The sequence below is a fragment of the Haliotis rubra genome, unplaced genomic scaffold (assembly GCF_003918875.1).
Source record: "Haliotis rubra isolate DU_JTF1 unplaced genomic scaffold, ASM391887v1 Scf398, whole genome shotgun sequence".
NCBI lineage: Eukaryota > Metazoa > Mollusca > Gastropoda > Lepetellida > Haliotidae > Haliotis > Haliotis rubra.
Genome location: NW_025767077.1, coordinates 944,923 through 957,140, shown reverse-complemented (window position 1 = coordinate 957,140; position 12,218 = coordinate 944,923). Strand labels below are relative to the sequence as shown.

Here is a 12,218-nt window from a genome sequence, read left to right as displayed (position 1 = left end):
GCTAGCTGTCCTGGCAGTCTATGCTTATTGCACAAGGCAACGTTTGGTTGACTAAGTCACATTTCATTGTAACTTAAGGCCAGACCAATTATATTTCTTGTTTTATGGATTCCTTTTAAATATTCACAGTATTTTACTTTTGGCAATTTATGAAGTGTATATGGGGCAAAATACAATCTAAAAAAAAATTCTTGTAAGTTTATATTTTTGACCAATAAAAACATTAGGATTTATTTTTTGAGCAGGGAAAATTAATTATATTTTTTTTCTTATTCTTGAAAAAATAAGACAGGCAGATCCGTAAAACAAGAAATAAAATTGGTCTGGCCTAATGGTGTGGATCTTGGCTGGAATATTTTTCAGACTGCCACTGGTGTGAGTGCATGAGGTTTATGTACACCCTACCACTGTCTGGTACTTGTGGTGTTCAGACTGACCAGGCACAGGGTTGTACTACATGTAGCACACATATTTAAGCTAGAAACATTTGTGTGATGTAAGCTTAGTGCCTATATCCCAGTCACTGCTACAAGGCCTTCACTTGATTCATTAGCAAACACTAGTGACTCCACCACATAGCACCTGTTTGCCTTCATGATGACAGAGGAGGAGGGGACAGTTCACAGACCTGTGAAGATGGCCGATTTCACATCTGATTCGACTGCAGAAGGAGAGCCTAATATATTTACATTACTTTAACTGAACTATTTTATTTGTTTGCTGTTTGGCGCTGCACTCTGGAATATTCCAACTATATGATGGCGGTCTATAAATAATCAAGTCTGGATAATGATAAACAAGTTTGTTAACGTCGGCAATTTTCCAGCTAAATGACCGTTGGCCATAATAAAGTCTGGACCAAACAATCCAGTGATCAACAGCATGAGCATCGATCTACACATAGGGGGATACAAATTACAATGACACATCAACTAAGTCATCATGCCTGACCAACTGATCCCATAAGTCACCTATTTTGACAATCATGGGTTGCTGAAGACCAAGTCTAACCTGGATCTTCACAGGTGAAAATAAGCATTGCAATGGCTGATGCTGTTATGTTATCTCTGCCCCGTGCTTCATCACTCATGTTGGACTCATGCCAGGAAACCCATAGGCATGATTCCTGATAGTCCACTATCACTTCCAGCATTTAAGGCGCGATGGGGTAGCCTAGTGGTTAAGGCGTTGGCTCGTAACGCCGACGACATGGGTTCGATTCCCCACATGGGTACAAAATGTGTGAAGCCCATTTGTGTCCCCAGCCATGAAATATTGCTGCAATATTGCTAAAAGCGGCGTTAAAACCATACTCACTCACTCACTTCAGCATTTAAAGACCCGTGAAGATCCGGGCTAGAATTGGTCTTCAGTAACCCATGCTTGTCATAAGAGGCGACTAACGGGATCGGGTGGTCAGACTCGCTGACTTGGTTGACACATGTCATTGTAATCAATTGTGAAGATCAATGCTAATGTTGTTTGTCACTGGATTGTCTGGTTCAGACTTGATTGTTTACAGACCGCCGCCATGTAGCTGGAATATTGCTGAGTGCGGCGTAAAACTAAACGCACTCACTCACTCCAGCATTTAAAAACAAAGACAGTGATATCCATGATTGAAAATCTGGTTTATTTGATATCAACATTCACCTAAACAATCCAAGCACACCAAACTGATGTAAATAAAGTACAGGGTAGCATTCACAAAGTCTCAAAAAGATATCGACAGTCCAAGTCCAGCCAATCCATTCGGTCTGTGACTCATAATGAATTCATGAACACAAACATGTATCTCGCTATTTACACAAGGCATGATAATGGTAAGGATGATGAATACATTCATGTCCATTGCTATGTACAGGCTGAAATGCTCGACTTGTTCTGTGAATATAGCCATGCTTATTGGTTCTCTCACCTGTTAAACCAAATCACAAATATTCCCTTTTTGAAAGGATGAGATTTTTAAGGATAATAACATAGCATCAACATAGTTATCAACTTAACTGGGACAGTGACTTAGGCTACACATTTTTAAAAATATGGTTTGCAAATTTTCACTAACCATACTGCCAGTTATGATAGTTTGGTCAAAATAATAAAAACTATTTTACGATTTGCAGGTACTGTGTTCAAAATAATGGCCCTTCTACACCTTAATGCAAGAGGCAGATTGTGCTTTCTGGTGAGGGATATGTTCACAAAGCAATCTTTATGCATCACGTTTCATAATTGATGAATGCAAGAGCCCTTGTGCTAAGACTGCTTCATGAAACTGGGCCCTGGGCCCCATAACACAAAGGGATCTTAGTACAACTACCCTTGACCCAACTATCATCTTAGCACTAAGATCATTTTGTAGAACAGGGCCAAGTTTTCAAACTTTTGATTCTCAATGTCAGATATGAAATAAGGACATTTTCCTTAATATTAGAATTTAAATTTACATTTTAATGTTTACTTCCTTTCATCCTGGATAGTGAAACTGTAACGTACCATGATGACATCAGTTTCTATGGTAACTCATCCACTGATGAGCTATTCTACTGCCATACATGTGTACAACTCTACACTGTCAATCCTCAACAACAGGATTATCAGACATCTTAATTGCATTGGACTGCATAGAGACAGAAACTTGCATTCAAAATCAGATTCATCCAATTCTTTCAAACTATTTTTAAATATTTCAAACAATAACTTACTGAATTCGTTTTAATCATGGACTGTTCTAGCCAATATGCCAAATATCAAACAATCCTTTAAACTTTGTTAGGTTAAGCCGAGGTATGTTCCTAAGAATGCATCTTCAAATATAAGTTTGATAAATATATGCATACATTCATGTTTAAACTATGCATATCTTTTTATAACTTTAGCCCAAGGTGGATTCATAATTCTACAAAAGTGGAAGTCAAGCTGTATTTTATAATACTGAACTGAAATGAGACAGAACTAATGTTGTTGTTTTTCATAATTTCAATGAAATAGTTTCCTAACAAAACATTTGCCTTATGGGACCATATGCATTTAAAATGCAGATTTAAAAGAAACAGTTTAATCAAGTTTATTGGAAAAAAATAATTTAGCACTATCAATCTTTTCACTGAAAACAAATATCACATAAGAGCAAATACAAAATTTATATTTAACACCAATCACACCTACAAAAGCTTTCTCACAATTCACATACCTCAAGAGTACTTTTTGACTTGTCAAAAATTTACTTCAGTTCAGCCTTGAATCTAAATGAAATGATATGAAGATAACTAACTGAAAAAACAACATTCTCAGAAAAATCATTTTGAATTTGATACAACACATTTCTACATGAATATCATGAGACTGTCTAATCTGGATGAAGAAAGCAAGGGTTCCTTAGTAAGACATCATTCTTTGTGCTTCATTTCTTTACCAACCCAGATTCAAAAATCGTGATTTGTAGACATGAAAACTCACACAAGACACTTCAAGGTGTAGGTTCCTTGGTGCTCAGATAAGATAGGGTGAATAACTGGAACTATCAGGTAAAAACATCTCATTTAGATCCATGGCCAAATGAAAACAGTAAACAAATATTAAACAGCTGTATGAGGATCTCCGTTCTGATTGGTTATTAAAAATATACTCTTTGACATGGGAAAGGGCATGGTATAATAAGGGCCCATGATCAGCATAATTTCAGAAATTTGTAAATGCTTTAGAAATTGTTAGAAAGGACATTAGATTTGTTTATAGTTGTTTGTATGAAACGGATTTCATTTTCTGCAAACATGTCCTCAGAGGGTGATGTAAATTTTCAGTCTGAGTAAGTGGCACTCATATCGATTATTCTCCTTGTTTGTTTAACATCAGCAATGGCCCAGCTAAATGACAGCAGTCTATGACAGTGTTCGAAATAGCCACTGGCCCGCTAGCCTGTCTGGTCTACACTTGATTATTTACAGACAGCCGCCATAGAGCTGGAATATTGCTGAGCGCGGCGTAAAACTAAACTCACTCACTACTAAAAGACTGGTTTAGAAGTTAGCCATGTGACGATTACAGGACCACTTTGCTGAATACTGCAAATACTTCTTGTTGGCCATTATAACATGTCTGAAAACTGTCAAACCAATAACTGAATGCAATGAAGGACCCTTATTCCATCTTGTCCTCCCTTCCAAATATATCCAGCAAAGAATTTCCACATGCACATTGGTACTTCAGCGTATGAGGATCTGTGAAGATTGTAATGACTACAAACATGCTAACATAAAGAAACAAGGCCCACAAAGCAATCGAGGTGCGACAGACATAACGCTCAGATTGCTCTATAGGACGGTGTCCTGGTTACATCATAATGAAAATAAACATTTTGAAAGACAACGATATATATGACACACTACACACTTAAACGCATGAAACTGAAATGAACTTGTCTATGTATGACTGGATATGAGGTGTGAAAATAGGATGCTAATTAGGGGTGAAATGATACGACTGTGCATCTTGAGTTTTCGCACGATACAATACATAAAGTTTCTTTCTGTACTGAGTGAGTGACTGGTTTTACGCTGCTTTTAGCAACATTCCAGCAATATCACGGCGGGGGACACCAAAAATGGGCTTCACACATTGTACCCATGAGGGGAATCGAACCCAAATCTTCGGCGTGACGAGAGTACACTTGAGCCACGAGGCTACTGATACAGGACAATACTCAAAAATATAAAATATATTAATTGCTACTCTATCAAGACCACCCAGCATTTTTGTCAGTGACATAATTTAAAGCAAGATGGATGTCAATGTCTAAATTCTGAGGAACACGACATTTCAGGTGATTGATGAAAGTGTAAGAATATACTCCAAAACGTTTTTCTCGTAATAAAGAAGGTGACATCCATAAACTGTCGTCTTTATGTATATCACTTCTGGGGCGGTGGGGTAGCATAGTGGTTAAAGCGTTAGCTCGTCACGCCGAAGACCCGGGTTCGAATCCCCACATGGGCACAATGTTTGAAGCCCATTTCTGGTGTCCCCCGCTATGATGTTGCTGGAATATTGCTAAAAGCGGCGTAAAACCAAACTCAGTCAGTCAGTGTATCACTTCTAAATGCCGTTCAAAGTGTCATTATTAGCTTTTAAAGCTCAATACTAAAACTTGCCCCTACAACAGTCAACAGCTAACTTTTCTTCAGAAGTATGTATTTTCAAGAAGTTTCAATACTATTTGCTGTAAACATGCATATCGCGATAGGTAAGATACCGTGACCCTGATGTATCGTTTCACCCCTAGTACTAACGTGACAACCCTGGAACCACGTGCAAAATGTGATCACGTGCTAAGGTCACGTTGTGCACGTCGTCTCCTGGTCTAGAGACATCACTGCTGCCTTTAACAACATAAACTGACACAACATATTTTTCCTGATAAACAAAAGTATGGCTACATTTCAAGGAGTCACAATGTAGAAATTATGTGAGTTTAGTTACACGTTGCCTTAAACAATATTTCAGTTTTAACGCGTCATCTTAATTGGGAGAAAATCCTGAAATAATGCATTACTTTGTATTTGTCATTTAACGATTGGTGAAACCCTAGTACACGGGTTTGTTGCTGCCAAACCTAAACATTTGAGATTTGAACCTACAATCACATGGCATGGCTAAGGGATGCACTAAAATTTAGGGAACCTGGGTCACCTTAGCCCCCTCAAAATTGAGGCATATTCGACCAGTTTGTTAAGACAAAAAATTAGAGATAAGTTTTCTCAGGTCACAACCGTAATGGCCGCACTACTAACAAACACTTACTGCGAACATTGTATGTCAAGAATATTAGCATACATTAATTTCTTAGAATACTTTACTGATCTGTTACAGCAGGTGTGTATAAATTTTAACAAGAGTATCGTGTATATGGGTGATGAGATACAGTAATTATTGCCTTCTTGTCAAGTGTTTTCAACATGTAACCATGGCAACTAGGGATCAGACAGACATCTGTTACAACTTCCATTTTTCTGGAGTAGACTAAAACTGTGCAATGAGATTCTCTCCGGAAAATGAATGAATAACTAAAACAGAAAATTAACTGGTTGATTTTTGCCGCACTGAAAAATATGAAGAAAAATAAAACTAGTGTTTACCTTATTACCCATGGAAATATTATTTTTGAAACAGAAATGGTATACTGTGAACTTCACAACTAGTTACAATGTGTACAGACATCCACGTAAATGACCAGATGAAGCAGCCATTGAATGGCAAATGCAGGCATGGGCGTGACCCTTGACATGTAGGAATGACCCACATTATGTAGGTGACCTATAACATGAGGTCATCACTTTGACCTGTTGGCATGACCCTTGACATGTGGATGTTACCCATGACATGTAGGAATGACCCACACTATGCAGGTGACCTATAACATGCGGTCATCCCCTTGACCTGTTGGCATGACCCTTGACATGTGGACGTGACCCATGACATGTAGGAATGACCCACACTATGCAGGTGACCTATAACATGCGGTCATCACTTTGACCTGTTGGCATGACCCTTGACATGTGGACGTGACCCTTGACATGTAGGAATGACCCACAATATGCAGGTGACCTATAACATGCGGTCATCACCTTGACCTGTTGGCATGACCCTTGACATGTGACGTGACCCATGACATGTAAGAATGACCCACAATATGCAGGTGACCTATAACATGCGGTCATCACCTTGACCTGTTGGCATGACCCTTGACATGTGGACGTGACCCTTGACATGTAGGAATGACCCACACTATGTAGGTGACCTATAACATGCGGTCATCACCTTGACCTGTTGGCATGACCCTTGACATGTGGACGTGACCCATGACATGTAGGAATGACCCACAATATGCAGGTGACCTATAACATGCGGTCATCACCTTGACCTGTTGGCATGACCCTTGACATGTGGACGTGACCCATGACATGTAGGAATGACCCACACTATGCAGGTGACCTATAACATGCGGTCATCACCTTGACCTGTTGGCATGACCCTTGACATGTGGCGTGACCCTTGACATGTAGGAATGACCCACACTATGCAGGTGACCTATAACATGCGGTCATCACCTTGACCTGTATGCATGACCCTTGACATGTTGATGTGACCCTTGACATGTAGGAATCACCCACACTATGCAGGTGATCTATAACATGCAGTCATCACCTTGACCTGTTGGCATGACCCTTGACATGTAGGAATCACCCACAATATGCAGGTGACCTATAACATGCGGTCATCACCTTGACCTGTTGGCATGACCCTTGACATGTGGCGTGACCCTTGACATGTAGGAATCACCCACAATATGCAGGTGACCTATAACATGTGGTCATCACCTTGACCTGTTGGCATGACCCTTGACATGTGGACGTGACCCTTGACATGTAGGAATGACCCACACTATGCAGGTGACCTATAACATGCGGTCATCACCTCGACCTGTTGGCATGACCCTTGACATGTTGATGTGACCCTTGACATGTAGGAATCACCCACACTATGCAGGTGACCTATAACATGCAGTCATCACCTTGACCTGTTGGCATGACCCTTGACATGTGGACGTGACCCTTGACATGTAGGAATGACCCACACTATGCAGGTGACCTATAACATGCGGTCATCACCTCGACCTGTTGGCATGACCCTTGACATGTTGATGTGACCCTTGACATGTAGGAATCACCCACACTATGCAGGTGACCTATAACATGCAGTCATCACCTTGACCTGTTAGCATGACCCTTGACATGTAGGAATGACCCACAATATGCAGGTGACCTATAACATGCGGTCATCACCTTGACCTGTTGGCATGACCCTTGACATGTGAATGTGACCCACAGCATGTAGGAATGACCCACAATATGCAGGTGACCTATAACATGCGGTCATCACCATGACCTGTTGGCATGACCCTTGACATGTGGGTGTGACCCTTGACATGTAGGAATGACCCACACTATGTAGGTGACCTATAACATGCGGTCATCACCTTGACCTGTTGGCATGACCCTTGACATGTGGCGTGACACTTGACATGTAGGAATCACCCACACTATGCAGGTGACCTATAACATGCGGTCATCACCTTGACCTGTTGGCATGACCCTTGACATGTAGGAATGACCCACAATATGCAGGTGACCTATAACATGCGGTCATCACCTTGACCTGTTGGCATGACCCTTGACATGTGAATGTGACCCACTGCATGTAGGAATGACCCACCATATGCAGGTGACCTATAACATGCGGTCATCACCTTGACCTGTTGGCATGACCCTTGACATGTGGGTGTGACCCTTGACATGTAGGAATGACCCACAATATGCAGGTGACCTATAACATGCAGTCATCACCTTGACCTGTTGGCATGACCCTTGACATGTAGGAATCACCCACACTATGCAGGTGACCTATAACATGCAGTCATCATCTTGACCTGTTGGCATGACCCTTGACATGTGGATGTGACCCATGACGTAGGAATGACCCACACTATGCAGGTGACCTATAACATGCGGTCATCACCTTGACCTGTTGGCATGACCCTTGACATGTTGATGTGACCCATGACGTAGGAATGACCCACAATATGCAGGTGACCTATAACATGCAGTCATCACCTTGACCTGTTGGCGTGACCCTTGACATGTAGGAATCACCCACACTATGCAGGTGACCTATAACATGCGGTCATCACCTTGACCTGTTGGCATGACCCTTGACATGTTGATGTGACCCATGACGTAGGAATGACCCACAATATGCAGGTGACCTATAACATGCGGTCATCACCTTGACCTGTTGGCATGACCCTTAACATGTTGATGTGACCCTTGACATGTAGGAATGACCCACAATATGCAGGTGACCTATAACATGCAGTCATCACCTTGACCTGTTGGCGTGACCCTTGACATGTAGGAATCACCCACACTATGCAGGTGACCTATAACATGCAGTCATCACCTTGACCTGTTGGCATGACCCTTGACATGTGGATGTGACCCATGACGTAGGAATGACCCACAATATGCAGGTGACCTATAACATGCAGTCATCACCTTGACCTGTTGGCGTGACCCTTGACATGTAGGAATCACCCACCCTATGCAGGTGACCTATAACATGCGGTCATCACCTTGACCTGTTGGCATGACCCTTGACATGTTGATGTGACCCATGATGTAGGAATCACCCACAATATGCAGGTGACCTATAACATGCGGTCATCACCTTGACCTGTTGCATGACCCTTGACATGTGAATGTGACCCATAGCATGTAGGAATGACCCACAATATGCAGGTGACCTATAACATGAGGTCATCACCTTGACCTGTTGGCATGACCCTTGACATGTGGACGTGACCCTTGACATGTAGGAATGACCCACACTATGTAGGTGACCTACAACATGCGGTCATCACCTTGACCTGTTGGCATGACCCTTGACATGTGGCGTGACCCATGACATATACACATAACATGACATACGAGCATGACCCATGACACAATGTGTGGGCATAACCAATGATGTGTGTTCATCAAAGTGGGACAGAGCTAAATAACAATCAGAAACTGAAAAACCTAGATCATCTTACTGGCAAGACTGAATCGAGTATCTTATCCAAGGTGTGAACAAACTTATAGTATTGATAGCCAGTTCCACAAAATCATCCTCCAGCAACAAAGCGTCTTAACATATGCCAAGAACTGAAAATACAAAGTGGGTGAGTGCGGGTTTAATTCTGCTTTGAACAGTACTTCTTTTCTACCATATCATTGCAGCTTTCATGTGGAAGGAATACAATATTCAAAGAACCAAAAATACAGTGAATGTGGGTTTAATTCTGCTTTGAACAGTACTTCCGTTTATATACTCATAGAAACAAATAAGGGAACAAATGAAAGTACAAGTGTTCCTCTATTTATTTCCAGAATTTCACTCACAGTGCGATTCATACCTTGTGAAGAAACCTGGAAAAAATATAGGAACACTTGTACTTTCAAGTGTTCCCTTATTCCTTTCTATGAGTATATGATGGCAGCTTCATGTGAAAAGAATATGTATACATTTTTTTAATCTGTGGCAAGCTTTGATAAGTTGCCCCTGAGCACCTTATTTCCAAATTATTCACCCATAAAAAGACAGTCTTTGTACTAGATTATTTAGTGAAGCAGGCCCCATACATAATAAGCTCTACTTGTAATTCTTCAAAATATTGACAAGTTACATTGTAGTATAATATATCTCCAAGCATGTCTGAGCATTTTGAGCAAAATAAAAATGATGAATGAAAGTGACAAATGTGTGGAGATAGCATTATGTTGTGATTGTATGTTTATAATATCAAAGGCTATGTAGTCCTTGCTTAGCGATGATACAGTGCAAATACTTTCATATATTTCAGAAATAATATTTACAATGTGATTCTGATGATACAAAGTTATATATGTTTTCTCGATACAAAACTCTTAACAAGTGCCAGTAATTATTCTAAAAATACCAACACAAACATTAAAATGTTGATAACTAATACCTTTAACACGCTCCGTGTGATTAATCCAGAAAATGAAGAACTGTGTGCAAGGATAAAATTCATGCTTATATACCTTATGCTGAGGCATCAAAGTTCAAGCAATATAATGGCAGTTTTTCACATGAGTAAAGCAAAATATACAATATAAAATAAAGTTAACTTTTATGTTTTAAGATTATCTAATCATCATAAATAACATTCACTTACTATCAACAACTGATGTATACATAATTTAAGGAATTAACTTAATAAAACCATCTATATCACATTAACATACCAATTGGGTATCGATTTTTTAGAATCTCAGTTCACAAATCCCCTAAACATGGAAAGCATAAACTTATCTATTTTCAATTGAAATCAGATTATGCAGAGTGATCAATGAATTGCATATTTATCCATGGATTTCTAACATGTAATCTCCTTTGGAAATATCTAGTAGCACCTAACATTCACAACTGTTCTTCATATGGGGAATCAAACCCAGACCTCCGACAGCAGCACTCGTATCTGGGCCACTTGACATTACTCCTGGTATCACGAAAGTGCCCATTTCAGACTGTGTGTTTTATCTGAAACTAGCTTCTAAAAAATCCAAGAGATTTAGGTCACTGATATGCTTGTCTTGTACAGCTGTACAGAATATGGAACAAAATAACGGATTGTTCATAATTTATGGAGGAGGTGGGGTCACCCATTTTGTTCTGGGAAGGTCATCAATTACGTACACACAAACTGCATACTGGTGGGGCAGGGGACGGGGGGAGGCAGCAGCAATTTCATACATAATTTTATTGATCAATTATACTTAAAAAATTTGGGAAGGAGGTGTGTGTTCCACTTACTTTGTACATAACTTTTAGTGTGTGTGTGGGTGGTGGGGTGGGGGTGTCATTCACATTGTACATGCTACTCCCTAAAAATCATCATCACCCCTAGTCATAAATTATGTATGGTCCCTAACAATATTACTGTATTTATTGCATGACTCATCCCCTACAAGGTCACACCACGTTTAGAAAATAAATATTCAACTGATGTTTAGGCCAGACCAATTTTATTTCTTGTTTTACGGATTTCTGTCCTCAGAAAACCTTACGGCAGGAGGGGGAAAATAATATAAAAAATATAAAAAATCACCAGTCAATATTCGTTTTAAATACTAAAAGTATTTTACTTTTGGCAATTTATGAAGTGAATATGGGGCAAAAAAACAATCTAAAACATTTCTTGCACATTTACATTTTGGGCCAATAAAAATATTCAAATGTTATATTTTGAGCGGAGAAAATCAATTTTTATTTTTTTTCTTATTCTTGAAAACATATGACCGGTGGATCCGTAAAACAAGAAATAAAATTGGTCTGGCCTTAGTAAGGTTTGACCTGGACATTTTCATGTTACAATGAGCATACTGTTGAGGAATAAGAAAATCAAACCAATCATTATGTTAAGAAACCAGGAAATGTTTGCTTGCTTTGAAATGTGGATGATTCTTTGATATTACTCTGTAAAGCCATCCTTGACTCTAATTAACAGTATAGAAATAAAAAGGTATTGCATATCAGTCACTTCCCCAACAGAACATGCAGAATTTCCCTATGAAATAGTGAGTGGTATATTGAAAATT

General features: G+C 39.8%; 2 long non-coding RNA genes across 4 annotated transcripts; both read right to left on the bottom strand.

Moving 5' to 3' along the window:
* Positions 1 to 1,612: 1,612 nt before the first annotated feature.
* On the bottom strand, positions 1,613 to 8,429 carry LOC124286993. Of its 3 annotated transcripts, XR_006901166.1 has the most exons (3): positions 8,189 to 8,238; positions 6,604 to 8,015; positions 1,613 to 6,312 (listed from the first exon to the last, which is right to left on the bottom strand). It is a non-coding gene; the product is annotated as an uncharacterized LOC124286993 (long non-coding RNA). The 3 variants fall into 3 exon arrangements; XR_006901165.1 differs by having other exon boundaries at positions 6,604 to 8,429; XR_006901167.1 differs by lacking the exons at positions 6,604 to 8,015; positions 8,189 to 8,238 and adding an exon at positions 6,410 to 6,593.
* Positions 8,430 to 8,437: 8 nt separating this feature from the next.
* Positions 8,438 to 11,719, bottom strand: LOC124286994. The gene is made up of 3 exons (XR_006901168.1): positions 9,385 to 11,719; positions 8,727 to 9,116; positions 8,438 to 8,649 (listed from the first exon to the last, which is right to left on the bottom strand). It is a non-coding gene; the product is annotated as an uncharacterized LOC124286994 (long non-coding RNA).
* Positions 11,720 to 12,218: the final 499 nt, after the last annotated feature.